At 38.9% G+C, this 12,500-nt stretch overlaps 2 protein-coding genes across 2 annotated transcripts in view; one reads left to right on the top strand and one right to left on the bottom strand.

Moving 5' to 3' along the window:
• The window catches only part of LOC142344898 (inositol monophosphatase 1-like), a 599,876-nt gene that overhangs the window by 57,616 nt on the left and 529,760 nt on the right, over window positions 1-12,500 (bottom strand). The window lies entirely within an intron of this gene.
• Window positions 9,713-12,500, top strand: part of LOC142344244 (uncharacterized) — an 82,245-nt gene continuing 79,457 nt past the window's right edge. The window contains exon 1 of the mRNA XM_075395806.1: window positions 9,713-9,888. The gene's annotated coding sequence lies outside the window, so the exon portion shown is untranslated. The remainder of the gene's footprint in view (window positions 9,889-12,500) is intronic.

Raw genomic sequence — 12,500 nt, 5'->3', positions numbered from 1 at the left:
TACCCTAATATACCGGTTCTGCAGCCTCCTCAACTTTGACGCCATCAACATCAACATGTTAACGCACATGAAAAGCACCAACATATAATGGCTTTAAAAGTTTTGTTCGTTCGTTCAGTGAGTCTGAGTCTGTTCTTCAAAAAAACAAACAACAGAAAACCGTGTAATTGCAACTGTCCTTCAAGAGGAAAAACCAATTTTTAAATGTGCTTTTATTCTAAACTTAATGCTCTCCAAAAAATTGCTATCAGGTGCAATATGTTTAAATTACTACTTATCAGTATTAATGATTACCAGCAAATCGGAAGTTTTAGAAATGAAAACCAGCAGTTTTTGTTACCAATATATATTGGCATTTTATTTACTATTGATGACTTATCAATAGTCTGTTCTTATCATCAATGCAAAATTTTTAAATTTGTTCTCAATTTTTGTTTTACTCATTATCAATTATTTGCCAAAGCTGCGGATATCTGGTACATTAGAATATTGGGTAATAAAAGTTTGACCTCAACTCACTGGGGTATGATATAGTTGTAACTGTATATTGTTCACTTGTTGATATTTTACCTCCGTAAAAAAAGTGTTTTTTTTTCATACCGTGCACTATTAATTAACGATTCATTCACTCCACAAACTGAAGTACTTTCAGTTGTTCTCTTCCGACTTTCATTCTTGAACCAAAGTGTTTTGAAATGGAAACGCAGGCGTTTTCAAAGGCAATTTCTTACCGTAAATTTGTTTCATCTTTCCACTACAAACTTATTATTAAACTTAGAATTCAAGCATCACATCTGAATACATATTTGTGCCGTAAATCCAAGTAATTTGAATTAGGCGGTAAAAACAATTGCTAACATACCTAACGGAGTATCACACCGTGTTGAAGCCAAAGAATCATATGCTTTTCGTTGAAGTTTTTATGTAGTTTTGTTGGCCTCCCCTTTTTATATTAGATTGACCTGTCAATAGTTGAGGTTTGATTTGAAATCGTTTTGGCCTGTAGCTAATATAAAAAGAAGAAAAAAAACTATTGTATTTCAAAAAGAGATACATTTTGCTAATTTCATTCGAAGTTTGCATAAGCAAACATTCTGAACTTGTTCGCTTTGTTTCCATCTGTTTGATTGTTTGCTAGCACATAATCCGCATAAAACGTTAGAAAAGTTGCCCTCTGTGTTACGATAATAATCAATTTTTTAATTTGGCCATAGCAGTATTTAGTTTTTCCAATATTATTGAAATTTGGAAATTTTGCATATAAATCGAAGAGTTTTTTCGATAGGATCATATAGACATAAGCAGTTAGACACAAGCCAACAGCGTTGAGTTACTGAAGTACTTCTGTTTCAGGAAAAACTTGCAGGGTTCTATTATCTCAGAGCAGCAACTGAAGAAAAAGTGAAGTTTAAGTGATTGAATGCAGCGAATACTGTAAGTAAAATTGCCATAATTTTGGGTAGTGTGTCTCCCCGATATCGAGCGCTTAGCACCCAGATCATTTCAATACTGAATCACTGAAAATCCGGAAACTGCTTATAGACCTTTTTACATTTATATATACTCTGTAAATGTCAAAATAAACACTGATCAGTTTTTTTCAGCAAACTTTTATTGTTCTGATTTTAACCTGATTTTGTTCTGACCTAAACTATGATCATGCAATTATCATTCTAATTATTATTATTGCACAACTATTGTCAATATTAAAGAGTATTTTTTTACAATCTGCTTCAGCCCTGACTTGGCATCAATTGCCAGGCATATTGACACCATACTGCATCATGCCAAGAGCACATTAACATCATACTACATCACAGCCTTCACATATTCACATCATACTATATCATATCGCATCGCATGCATGTTCAGATCATACTACGTCATTCCACAGGTACATTCATGTCATACTACATCACACAAGACGTAAGTTCACATCATACTTCATCACACCACACTACTTCACACTACAGGCATATTCACACCATACTGCCTCATGCCAAAGTCATTTTCCCATCATAGTACATCACACCACTGGCATATTCACACCATACTGCTTCATGCCAAAGTCATTCCACATCATATTACATCACTCCATAGGCATATTCACACAACACTGAGTCACGCCAGTCATTTTCACAACATATTACATAACTTCACAGGCATATTGACGACATACTGCATCACGTCAAAGTCATGTTCACATCATACTACATGACACCGCAGAAATTAATGAAGGTGGTCAGCGCGGGAATCAAACATTACTGTTTGAACATTTGGTTAGGAGTATACAAATGAGCTCAACTTCGCCTGATCTTCAGAAGGGTGATCTGCTTGTTTCTTCAAAACAAACAAAACGATAAAACACGGAAATATCTGGTGACGAATTTAATTGAAGGGTTTTCAAGTAGTTAAAATGGCCATAAGCTTCAGGTGCCAAAAGACTGACAAGAGTTGGTCTTGAGTGGAACCTTAATACTCACATGTTAAAGGGCCACAAAGGAAAGAACTTCGATGTAGATTCACAGTGGACATAAACGACTTTTTCATCAGTGATAAGATGGCGACAAAAACTGCAAAAATTTGACAGCTGGGTATGAAGATCAAAAAATGTAAATTCTTTGGATGTTGCCCGACGTTCGGCTGTGTAATATCGACCCAACAGCTGTTTATAATGAGATACACATGTTTGGTTGAACATCTGAAGACGTTTTTAGGCGCTTTCGTTAATTACTTGGTGATGAAAAATTCGAAACGGTAACGAAGATTAAATCGGAGTACTTTGTGTATTTTTTGTTCAGTGCGGAAAAATCAAGGTCATGGTACATCACTTACGCACCAGCACCAAAAAATATATTGAAGATGCGATTGAAAACCAACCAGAGATGGCAGGCTTGATATTGTACAAACTATAATCAAAATGAAGATATACTGGTTCTTAGCTTGAAGATACTTGGGTCGCATGTCCTCCCTAAAGTCCTCTCATACAGAGTGAAAAATATCTTGCCGCATTGTCAATATTGTTCAATTGGTCATGGTCTTGTTTTGAAAACATCGATGAATTTGAGACCGCACATCATTTTTTTGTATAATTATTTTTCAATTAATTATTTGACAAAAAAACTGATTGAGCAATTTTGTATTTTGTCTGTACCAAATATGAAATAGCCATTGAAGCGCTGAAACCATATGTGCAAAACCGTGGGAGCTGACTCTGCTTTATAACAATGATTGAAAAGACAGTCTTTTGTAGGCCACTAATAAACCTCAAAAAGTAAAATTGTCTAACAAAACGAGCCTTATATTTTGAGTTTTCTTCAAGGCAACTAAGAAAACGTTTAAGACAATTTTAGGTGAGCCGTTTACATTTTTGAAATTCGTGCATATCTTAAAGTATTGTAATGGTTAAGTGACTCTGCTTGAAGTCACTGAGAACTTCTGGCGTTTATTGAGAACCGCGAAGTGGTTCGAGATATTAAGTCAGAATTTCGAAGTAACTTCTGCAGAGCCACTTAACCATTGTTAAAATCCCGGGTTGAATTTTTCCGCCCAAAATGATGTAAAAGTGGGGCTGCAATGGGAGGATTTTTTAGGAAAATGCAGCTCAAAACTCCACCTTGGCAGACCAAAAGATGTGAGAGTGGGGGTTAATTTGTCTTTTACCCCCTCACTCTTACACCATTTTACCCAATTGGAAGCCCAATGCAGCCCAAAAAGACGTAAGAGTTTTCAGCTGCATTTTCCTAAAAAATCATCCCTTTGCAGCCCCACTCTTACGTCAATTTACCCTCCTTGGCAACCAAACTCTTACATCATTTTACCCCCCTGGCAGCCCAACTCTTACATCATTTAAGCCCCTCAATCTTTTAGCCCCCATACCTGAAGACTGCCAGCCTTGAACCCACAACCTCTCAACCCTCAGCTGCGTCGCCTTATCCTCCAGACCATCGATGCCTGTCCAACTCTTGACGGTCTATATATATAAATAATAATTGTTAGAATTGTCCCATCACAACAAATTACCCCCTCACTCTTACATCGTTTTATCCCCCTTGGCAGCGCAACTCTTACATAATTTTACCCCCTCTGAACAAATTACCCCCTCTCTCTTACACCATTTTACCCCCCCTGGCAGCCCAACTCTTAAATCATTTTACCCCCTCTGAACAAATTACCCCCTCACTCATACACCACTTTACCCCCCTTGGCAGACCAACTCATACCTCATTTTACCCCCTCTGGACAAATTACCCCCTCACTCTTATACAATTTTACACCCCTTGGCAGCCCAATTCTTACATCATTTTATCCCCTCTGAACAAATTACCCCCTCACACTTACACCTTTTTACCCCCCTTGGCAGCCCAACTCTTGCCTCATTTTACCCACTCTGCACAAATTACCCCCTCACTCTTACACCATTTTACCCCCCTTTTCAGCCCAACTCTTACCTCATTTTACCCCCTCTGAACAAATTACCCCCTAACTCTTACACCATTTTACCCCCCTTGGCAGCCCAAATCTTATATCACTTTACCCCCTCTGAACAAATTACCCCCTCACTCTTACACCATTTTACCCCCTCGGCAGCCCAACTCCTACCTCATTTTATTCCCTTTGGACAAATTACCCCCTCACTCTTACTCAATTCTACCCCCCTTGGCAGCCCGATTCTTACATCATTTTACCCCCTCTGAACAAATTACCCCCTCACTCTTACACCATTTTACCCCCCTTGGCAGCCCAACTCTTACCTCATTTTACCCCTCTGGACAAATTAACCCCTCACTCTTAAGACATTTTACCCCCCTTGGCAGCCCAATTCTTACATCATTTTACCCCCTCTGAACAAATTACCCCCTCACTCTTACACCATTTTACCCCCCTTGGCAGACCAACTCTTACATCATTTTACCCCCTCTGAACAAATTACCCCCTCACTCTTACACCATTTTACCCCCCTTGGCAGCCCAACTCTTACCTCATTTTACCCCCTCTGGACAAATTACCCCCTCACTCTTACACAATTTTACCCCCCTTGGCAACCCGATTCTTATATCATTTTACCCCCTCTGAACAAATTACCCCCTCACTCTTACACCATTTTACCCCCCTTGGCAGCCCAACTCTTACCTCATTTTACCCCTATGGACAAATTACCCCCTCACTCCTACACCATTTTACCCCCCTTGGCAGCCCAACTCTTACATCATTTTACCCCCTCTGAACAAATTACCCCCTCACTCTTACACCATTTTACCCCCCTTTGCAGCCCAACTCTTAACTCATTTTACCCCCTCTGAACAAATTACCCCCTAACTCTTACGCCATTTTACCCCCTTGGCAGCCCAACTCTTAAATCACTTTACCCCCTCTGAACAAATTACCCCCTCACTCTTACACCATTTTACCCCCTCGGCAGCCCAACTCCTACCTCATTTTATTCCCTTTGGACAAATTACCCCCTCACTCTTGCTCAATTTTACCCCCCTTGGCAGCCCGATTCTTACATCATTTTACCCCCTCTGAACAAATTACCCCCTCACTCTTACACCATTTTACCCCCCTTGGCAGCCCAACTCTTACCTCATTTTACCCCTCTGGACAAATTAACCCCTCACTCTTAAGACATTTTACCCCCCTTGGCAGCCCAACTCTTACATCATTTTACCCCCTCTGAACAAATTACCCCCTCACTCTTACACCATTTTACCCCCCTTGGCAGCCCAACTCTTACCTCATTTTACCCCTCTGGACAAATTAACCCCTCACTCTTAAGACATTTTACCCCCCTTGGCAGCCCAACTCTGACATCATTTTACCCCCTCTGGACAAATTACCCCCTCACTCTTACACAATTTTACCCCCCTTGGCAGCCCGATTCTTATATCATTTTACGCCCTCTGAACAAATTACCCCCTCACTCTTACACCATTTCACCCCCCGTGGCAGCCCAACTCTTACCTCATTTTACACCTCTGGACAAATTACCCCCTCACTCTTGCACCATTTTACGCCGCTTGGCAGCCCAACTCTTACATCATTTTACCCCCTCTGAACAAATTACCCCCTCACTCTTACACCATTTTACCCCCCTTTGCAGCCCAACTCTTAACTCATTTTACCCCCTCTGAACAAATTACCCCCTAACTCTTACACCATTTTACCCCCCTTGGCAGCCCAACTCTTATATCACTTTACCCCCTCTGAACAAATTACCCCCTCACTCTTACACCATTTTACCCCCTCGGCAGCCCAACTCCTACCTCATTTTATTCCCTTTGGACAAATTACCCCCTCACTCTTACTCAATTTTACCCCCCTTGGCAGCCCGATTCTTACATCATTTTACCCCCTCTGAACAAATTACCCCCTCACTCTTACACCATTTTACCCCCCTTGGCAGCCCAACTCTTACCTCATTTTACCCCTCTGGACAAATTACCCCCTCACTCTTACACAATTTTACCCCCCTTGGCAGCCCGATTCTTATATCGTTTTACCCCCTCTGAACAAATTACCCCCTCACTCTTACACCATTTTACCCCCCTTGGCAGCCCAACTCTTACCTCATTTTATTCCCTTTGGACAAATTACCCCCTCACTCTTACACCATTTTACCCCCCTTGGCAGCCCAACTCTGACATCATTTTACCCCCTCTGGACAAATTACCCCCTCACTCTTACACAATTTTACCCCCCTTGGCAGCCCGATTCTAATATCATTTTACGCCCTCTGAACAAATTACCCCCTCACTCTTACACCATTTCACCCCCCGTGGCAGCCCAACTCTTACCTCATTTTACACCTCTGGACAAATTACCCCCTCACTCCTGCACCATTTTACCCCGCTTGGCAGCCCAACTCTTACATCATTTTACCCCCTCTGAACAAATTACCCCCTCACTCTTACACCATTTTACCCCCCTTTGCAGCCCAACTCTTAACTCATTTTACCCCCTCTGAACAAATTACCCCCTAACTCTTACACCATTTTACCCCCCTTGGCAGCCCAACTCTTATATTACTTTACCCCCTCTGAACAAATTACCCCCTCACTCTTACACCATTTTACCCCCTCGGCAGCCCAACTCCTACCTCATTTTATTCCCTTTGGACAAATTACCCCCTCACTCTTACTCAATTTTACCCCCCTTGGCAGCCCGATTCTTACATCATTTTACCCCCTCTGAACAAATTACCCCCTCACTCTTACACCATTTTACCCCCCTTGGCAGCCCAACTCTTACCTCATTTTACCCCTCTGGACAAATTACCCCCTCACTCTTAAACCATTTTACCCCCCTTGGCAGCCCAACTCTTACATCATTTTACCCCCTCTGAACAAATTACCCCCTCACTCTTACACCATTTTGCCCCCCTTGGCAGCCCAACTCTTACCTCATTTTACCCCCTCTGGACAAGTTACCCCCCTCACTATTACACAATTTTACCCCCCTTGGCAGCCCGATTCTTATATCATTTTACCCCTCTGGACAAATTACCCCCTCACTCTTACACCATTTTACCCCCCTTGGCAGCCCAACTCTTACATCATTTTACCCCCTCTGAACAAATTACCCCCTCACTCTTACACCATTTTACCCCCCTTGGCAGCCCAACTCTTACATCATTTTACCCCCTCTAGACAAATTACCCCCTCACTCTTACACAATTTTACCCCCCTTGGCAGCCCAATTCCTACATCATTTTACCCCTCTGGACAAATTACCCCCTCACTCTTACACCATTTTACCCCCCTTGACAGCCCAACTCTTACCTCATTTTACCCCCTCTGGACAAATTACCCCCTCAATCTTCCACCATTTTACCCCCCTTGGCAGCCCAACTCTTACATCATTTTACCCCCTCCGAACAAATTACCCCCTCACCCTAACACCATTTTACCCCCCTTGGCAGCCCAACTCCTACCTCATTTTACCCCCTCTGGACAAATTACCCCCTCACTCTTACACAATTTTACCCCCTTGGCAGCCCAATTCTTACATCACTTTGCCCCCTCTGAACAAATTACCCCCTCACTCTTACACCATTTTACCCCCCTTGGCAGCCCAACTGTTACCTCATTTTCACCCCTCCTCCCATTGCAGCCCATTGAAGCCCACTCTTACATGGCAACTTCAGTCAGGGGGGGTAATTCCTTAAAAGGCCTCCCATTGCAGCCCACTCTTAGATGACAATTTCAGTCATGGGGGGTAATTCCTTAAAAGTCCTCCCATTGCAGCCCATTGCAGCCCACTCTTACATGGCAATTTCAGTCAGGGGGGTTAATTCCTTAAAAGTCCTCCCATTGCAGCCCATTGCAGCCCACTCTTACATGGCAATTTCAGTCAGGGGGGTTAATTCCTTAAAAGTCCTCCCATTGCAGCCCATTGCAGCCCACTCTTACATGACAATTTCAGTCATGGGGGGTAATTCTTGAAAAGTCCTCCCATTGCAGCCCATTGCTGCCCACACTTACATGGAAATTTCAGTCAGGGGGGTAATTCCTGAAAAGTCCTCCCGTTGCAGCCCATTGCAGCCCACTCTTACATGGCAATTTCAGTCATGGGGGTAATTCCTTAAAAGTCCTCCCCTTGCAGCCCACTCTTACATGGCAATTTCAGTCATGGGGGTAATTCCTGAAAACTTCTCCCATTGCAGCCCATTGCAGCCCACTCTTACATGGCAATTTCATTCAGGGGGGGTAATTCCTTAGAAGTCCTCCCATTGCAGCCCAACTCTTACATCATTTTACCCCCTCTGAACAAATTACCCCCACACTCTTACATCAATTTACCCCCCATAGACAAATCACCCCCCCCCATTCTTACATCAAAATGGGAGGATTTTAGGGAGGACATTCGACCCGGGACACGAAACGCGCACGTTTTAAAATGACGAAGCCAACTTCTGGCTAAGTAGGAACTTCTGGCATCTTGACTTCTGGCACTGTGGACTTTCGGCATTTTAAAATGTGCACGTGAGTGTTTTAAGTGAAGTTAAAACCGGTTGTTTCAAATATCCACGCTTTTCATTTTCATGACTAGTTTCGTCTCCTTGAACTTTCAATATCATTTATGGAGACAAATTCATGCAAAAATATCATAAACCTTCGTAACCTTTCCTCACGATATTATAGTATCAAATATATCAAAAAAGAACAAATTATTGAAATTTTGAAATGTTTTCTTGACACAATCCTGTAAATTCAGTAGGAAAAAGTATACAATCAGATAAAACTGGTATGTCATGCATGAGTGGAGTTAGTGTTTAAAAATCCATAAATGATAGCAACAATTTGACGATATTGAAGTCTTGCGGTCAAAGTGTAAAGGTCAAATCATGTATTAATCATGGAGATTTGTTCACAAAAGTAATCACGACCTGATTGTTAGTTTTAGTGACAAAAAATTCAGTTCGCGTATTGAATTTCGTAGTTTCAAATAGCCTTTATACGCCCTCAAATCAACGGAAAATGCTTATTTACAAAAACAACTTTTGAAAACATTGATTTTGAAGTTTTTAACAATGAACTTTGGTTGTTTTCAATAATCAGATTAACTGTTTAAACATTGTGAATTATAGGTCATATGATGGTTGTACAAGCACAATTGTGAAGTTTGTTTTGCAATTTGCTCAGATGTCGTTCAAGGCTGTTTTCAACAATTGTACTGTAAACATAGTAAACAACTGGAATTGTTTTTGCCCAAACAAGTTGAGGAATTTTCGTTTAGTTGTCATTTAGTCAATTGAGTTTCGCACTGGAACAGCGTAGGGATATATCATATGAAAACTGTTTAAATTGAACCGGCAGTTTTGAACTATTTTGCAGCAGGATATTGTGAACTCTCTTGTTTGGGCTTGATAGATAAATTGAAACACAGGTTAGATAATTTACAATCAGTTTTTGTTCCGACCCCTCTTGAGGGGGGAGGAACTATATACTCAAATGGTTTTTTTTTGTTCAGTCAATTTTAGCCGATCGATATATTCATCGTAGAGAGTTGAGACTGGTATCATTAGAAAGCTTGTCCAGCGTAGAATATGGAAATAGAAAGATTTTTTCGATTTTCGTTTTTGACAGGGAGATATCGAGGTTTAAACTTTCGAGAATATAGAGTGAATTCTGTTGATTTCATTCACCTTTTTTCGGAGTTTTTGACTAAAATTTCGCCAAATTTGATAAAATTCAATAAAATTTCTGAGAAAATTTTGTTGATTTTACGTTTCAAGATAAAATATATTGTCAGCTATTTTTATTAAATTTTTTTGTCACAAATTCCGGCAAAATATTTCACAAAATTCAGACTTTTTTTAATCAAAAACAGCACGAAATAAGTGTCTTTAGTCCACTCTGATTAAATTTGAAGGAAGTGCACACCCAAACACCACCGACATAATCTTTGTAGACTAACAAGGGGGCTAATTCCAGTTCAACTTCCGTTGAGAGTGCTCTGTAAATAAAACTTTTCCGTTTTTTGCTAATTTTATTCGTTGATTATCAAAAAAGCAGCATTTATTTTTGATTTTCTAACTAACAAAATATCTATGTCAATTACATTCAAAAATTAGATATTCCTAATGGACAATAAAGCATTAACAGGGATAGTTCTTTACCAATCTTGGACCACTACAATCCAAAAATAAATCGAATTGTCATCAGTCGGTTTTTTATAAAAAAAAAATTCGATCTTTTTTATATTAATTAAATAAGAGAACACTTCAAATCAAGGCTCACTAGTGATAGGTCCTATTGGCTTCCTAATTAACTCGAAATTAATTTATCTGGTTGATAGCTTGAAGTTACGTCTTAAGTTATGGTGATCTGGCTTTGATACTACTAGATTTCACAATTTCTTTTTTAATTTTAAGTTATTTGCCTATTTTTCATGTTTTCTAGTTTTGTTGAATTATCAAGTTATTGTCAACTCATATATCACATTTTTCGCGTTGAAAACAACGCACAATTGACAGTATTTAATTCCTGAAAGATATAGATTGTGGTTGTTTACCGCTTCGACGGTACTTTCTCGAAGAATTCAATTGAATTTTTTTAATTTTGTTTTTAACTCTCATTTTTACTTTGTCTTTTTAAACGTATTTAATTTCCTGTACAATGACCCGGTTCGATTGGCCTTTTTTGGAAGAGTAGATGAGCCGATATTCATTTATTGGAAGATATATATTGGCTTTCATGACTTTGAAAACAATTGTTTTTCAAAAATGAAAAAAAAAACATTTCAACTTCGCAATTTTGTTCCTTTTATTGTCTGTTTGTTACTTGGTCTCGCTAATTAAAGGTTAAAGATGACACTATTTTTGTCAAAGGAAGATGTCAAAAGGGATTGGTGTCACAAATCTAATGTTTTTAAAGAATTCCTTATGACTTTATTGGCTTCGACACGGGTTTTTCACAAAAAAAAAGTAAATTAATTTCTGATTTTTGTCACATTTGACGTTCTTTTTGTAGACGTAGGACTTGTTCTAGATAATTGCACGTCTCGAGGGCTTCTTTTGAACGAAAAAATGAACCTATTTAATTTTTTCAATTTTTAATTAATGGCTTTCATGTCTTTGGAAATATATTTTTTTCGATAAAAACAAGTATTACATAATATTGCTTTTTTTCTTTTTGGTCTAATTGTTGCCTAGTTTCATTAATGAGAGGTCACATAATACATTTCAAGTGAAGGTGTCAAAGGGGATTGATGTCACAAAATGTAATGTTTTAAGACAATTTCTTATGTCTTTACTGACTTCCACACGGGTTTTTCACAAAAAAGGTAAATGAATTTTTGATTTTTGTCATATTTGACGTTCTTTTTGTAGACGTAAGATGGATTCTGGATAAATGCAGATCTCAAGAGCTTTCTTTGGAAGAATGGACGAACCTATTCAAATTTTTCATTTTGTAATTAATGGCTTTTATGTCTTTGGAACAAAATTTTTTTTCGAAAAAAAAACAAGTATTATATCATTTTGATTTTTTTTTTCTTTTTTGTCTAATTGTTGCTTATTTTTAATAATGAGCGACCACATAATACATTATTGGTGTTCGATGAAGGTGCAATTGAACATATTTTGGGGGCCAAAGTATGGCTTTACGGCTTCCAAAGCATTTTCTGTCAAGTTTTCATTGATTTTTAGTATGTTGTCTATTTGTTGTTCTTTTTGTAACTGCATAAAAAATTGAATACCAAGACTTCTTAATTCCCCTCTATGTAAGCATTGGTAACTATAAACCTATGGGTTATTTTAGTTGATTCCTAATGGTTTTGATTACTTTGGAATTAATTTAATGTTTTTTTAAAAAAAATTCGGCGATTTTTCTAACTTTAAAGTTTCTGTTCTCTTTTTGTCTAATTGTTACCAACCTTTATTATGAACTGAAGAATAACCATTTTTTCTAGTGAATTACAAGATATTTTGTTTATTTTCAATTTTATCTGACGCTGTTTCGACTTTGTTATTAATTTTGTTTTTTAAAACGGACATA

This window comes from Convolutriloba macropyga, chromosome 8 (genome assembly GCF_964194025.1).
Source record: "Convolutriloba macropyga chromosome 8, txConMacr16.3, whole genome shotgun sequence".
Classification (NCBI taxonomy): domain Eukaryota; kingdom Metazoa; phylum Xenacoelomorpha; order Acoela; family Convolutidae; genus Convolutriloba; species Convolutriloba macropyga.
This window is presented reverse-complemented; position numbering and strand designations above follow the sequence as displayed.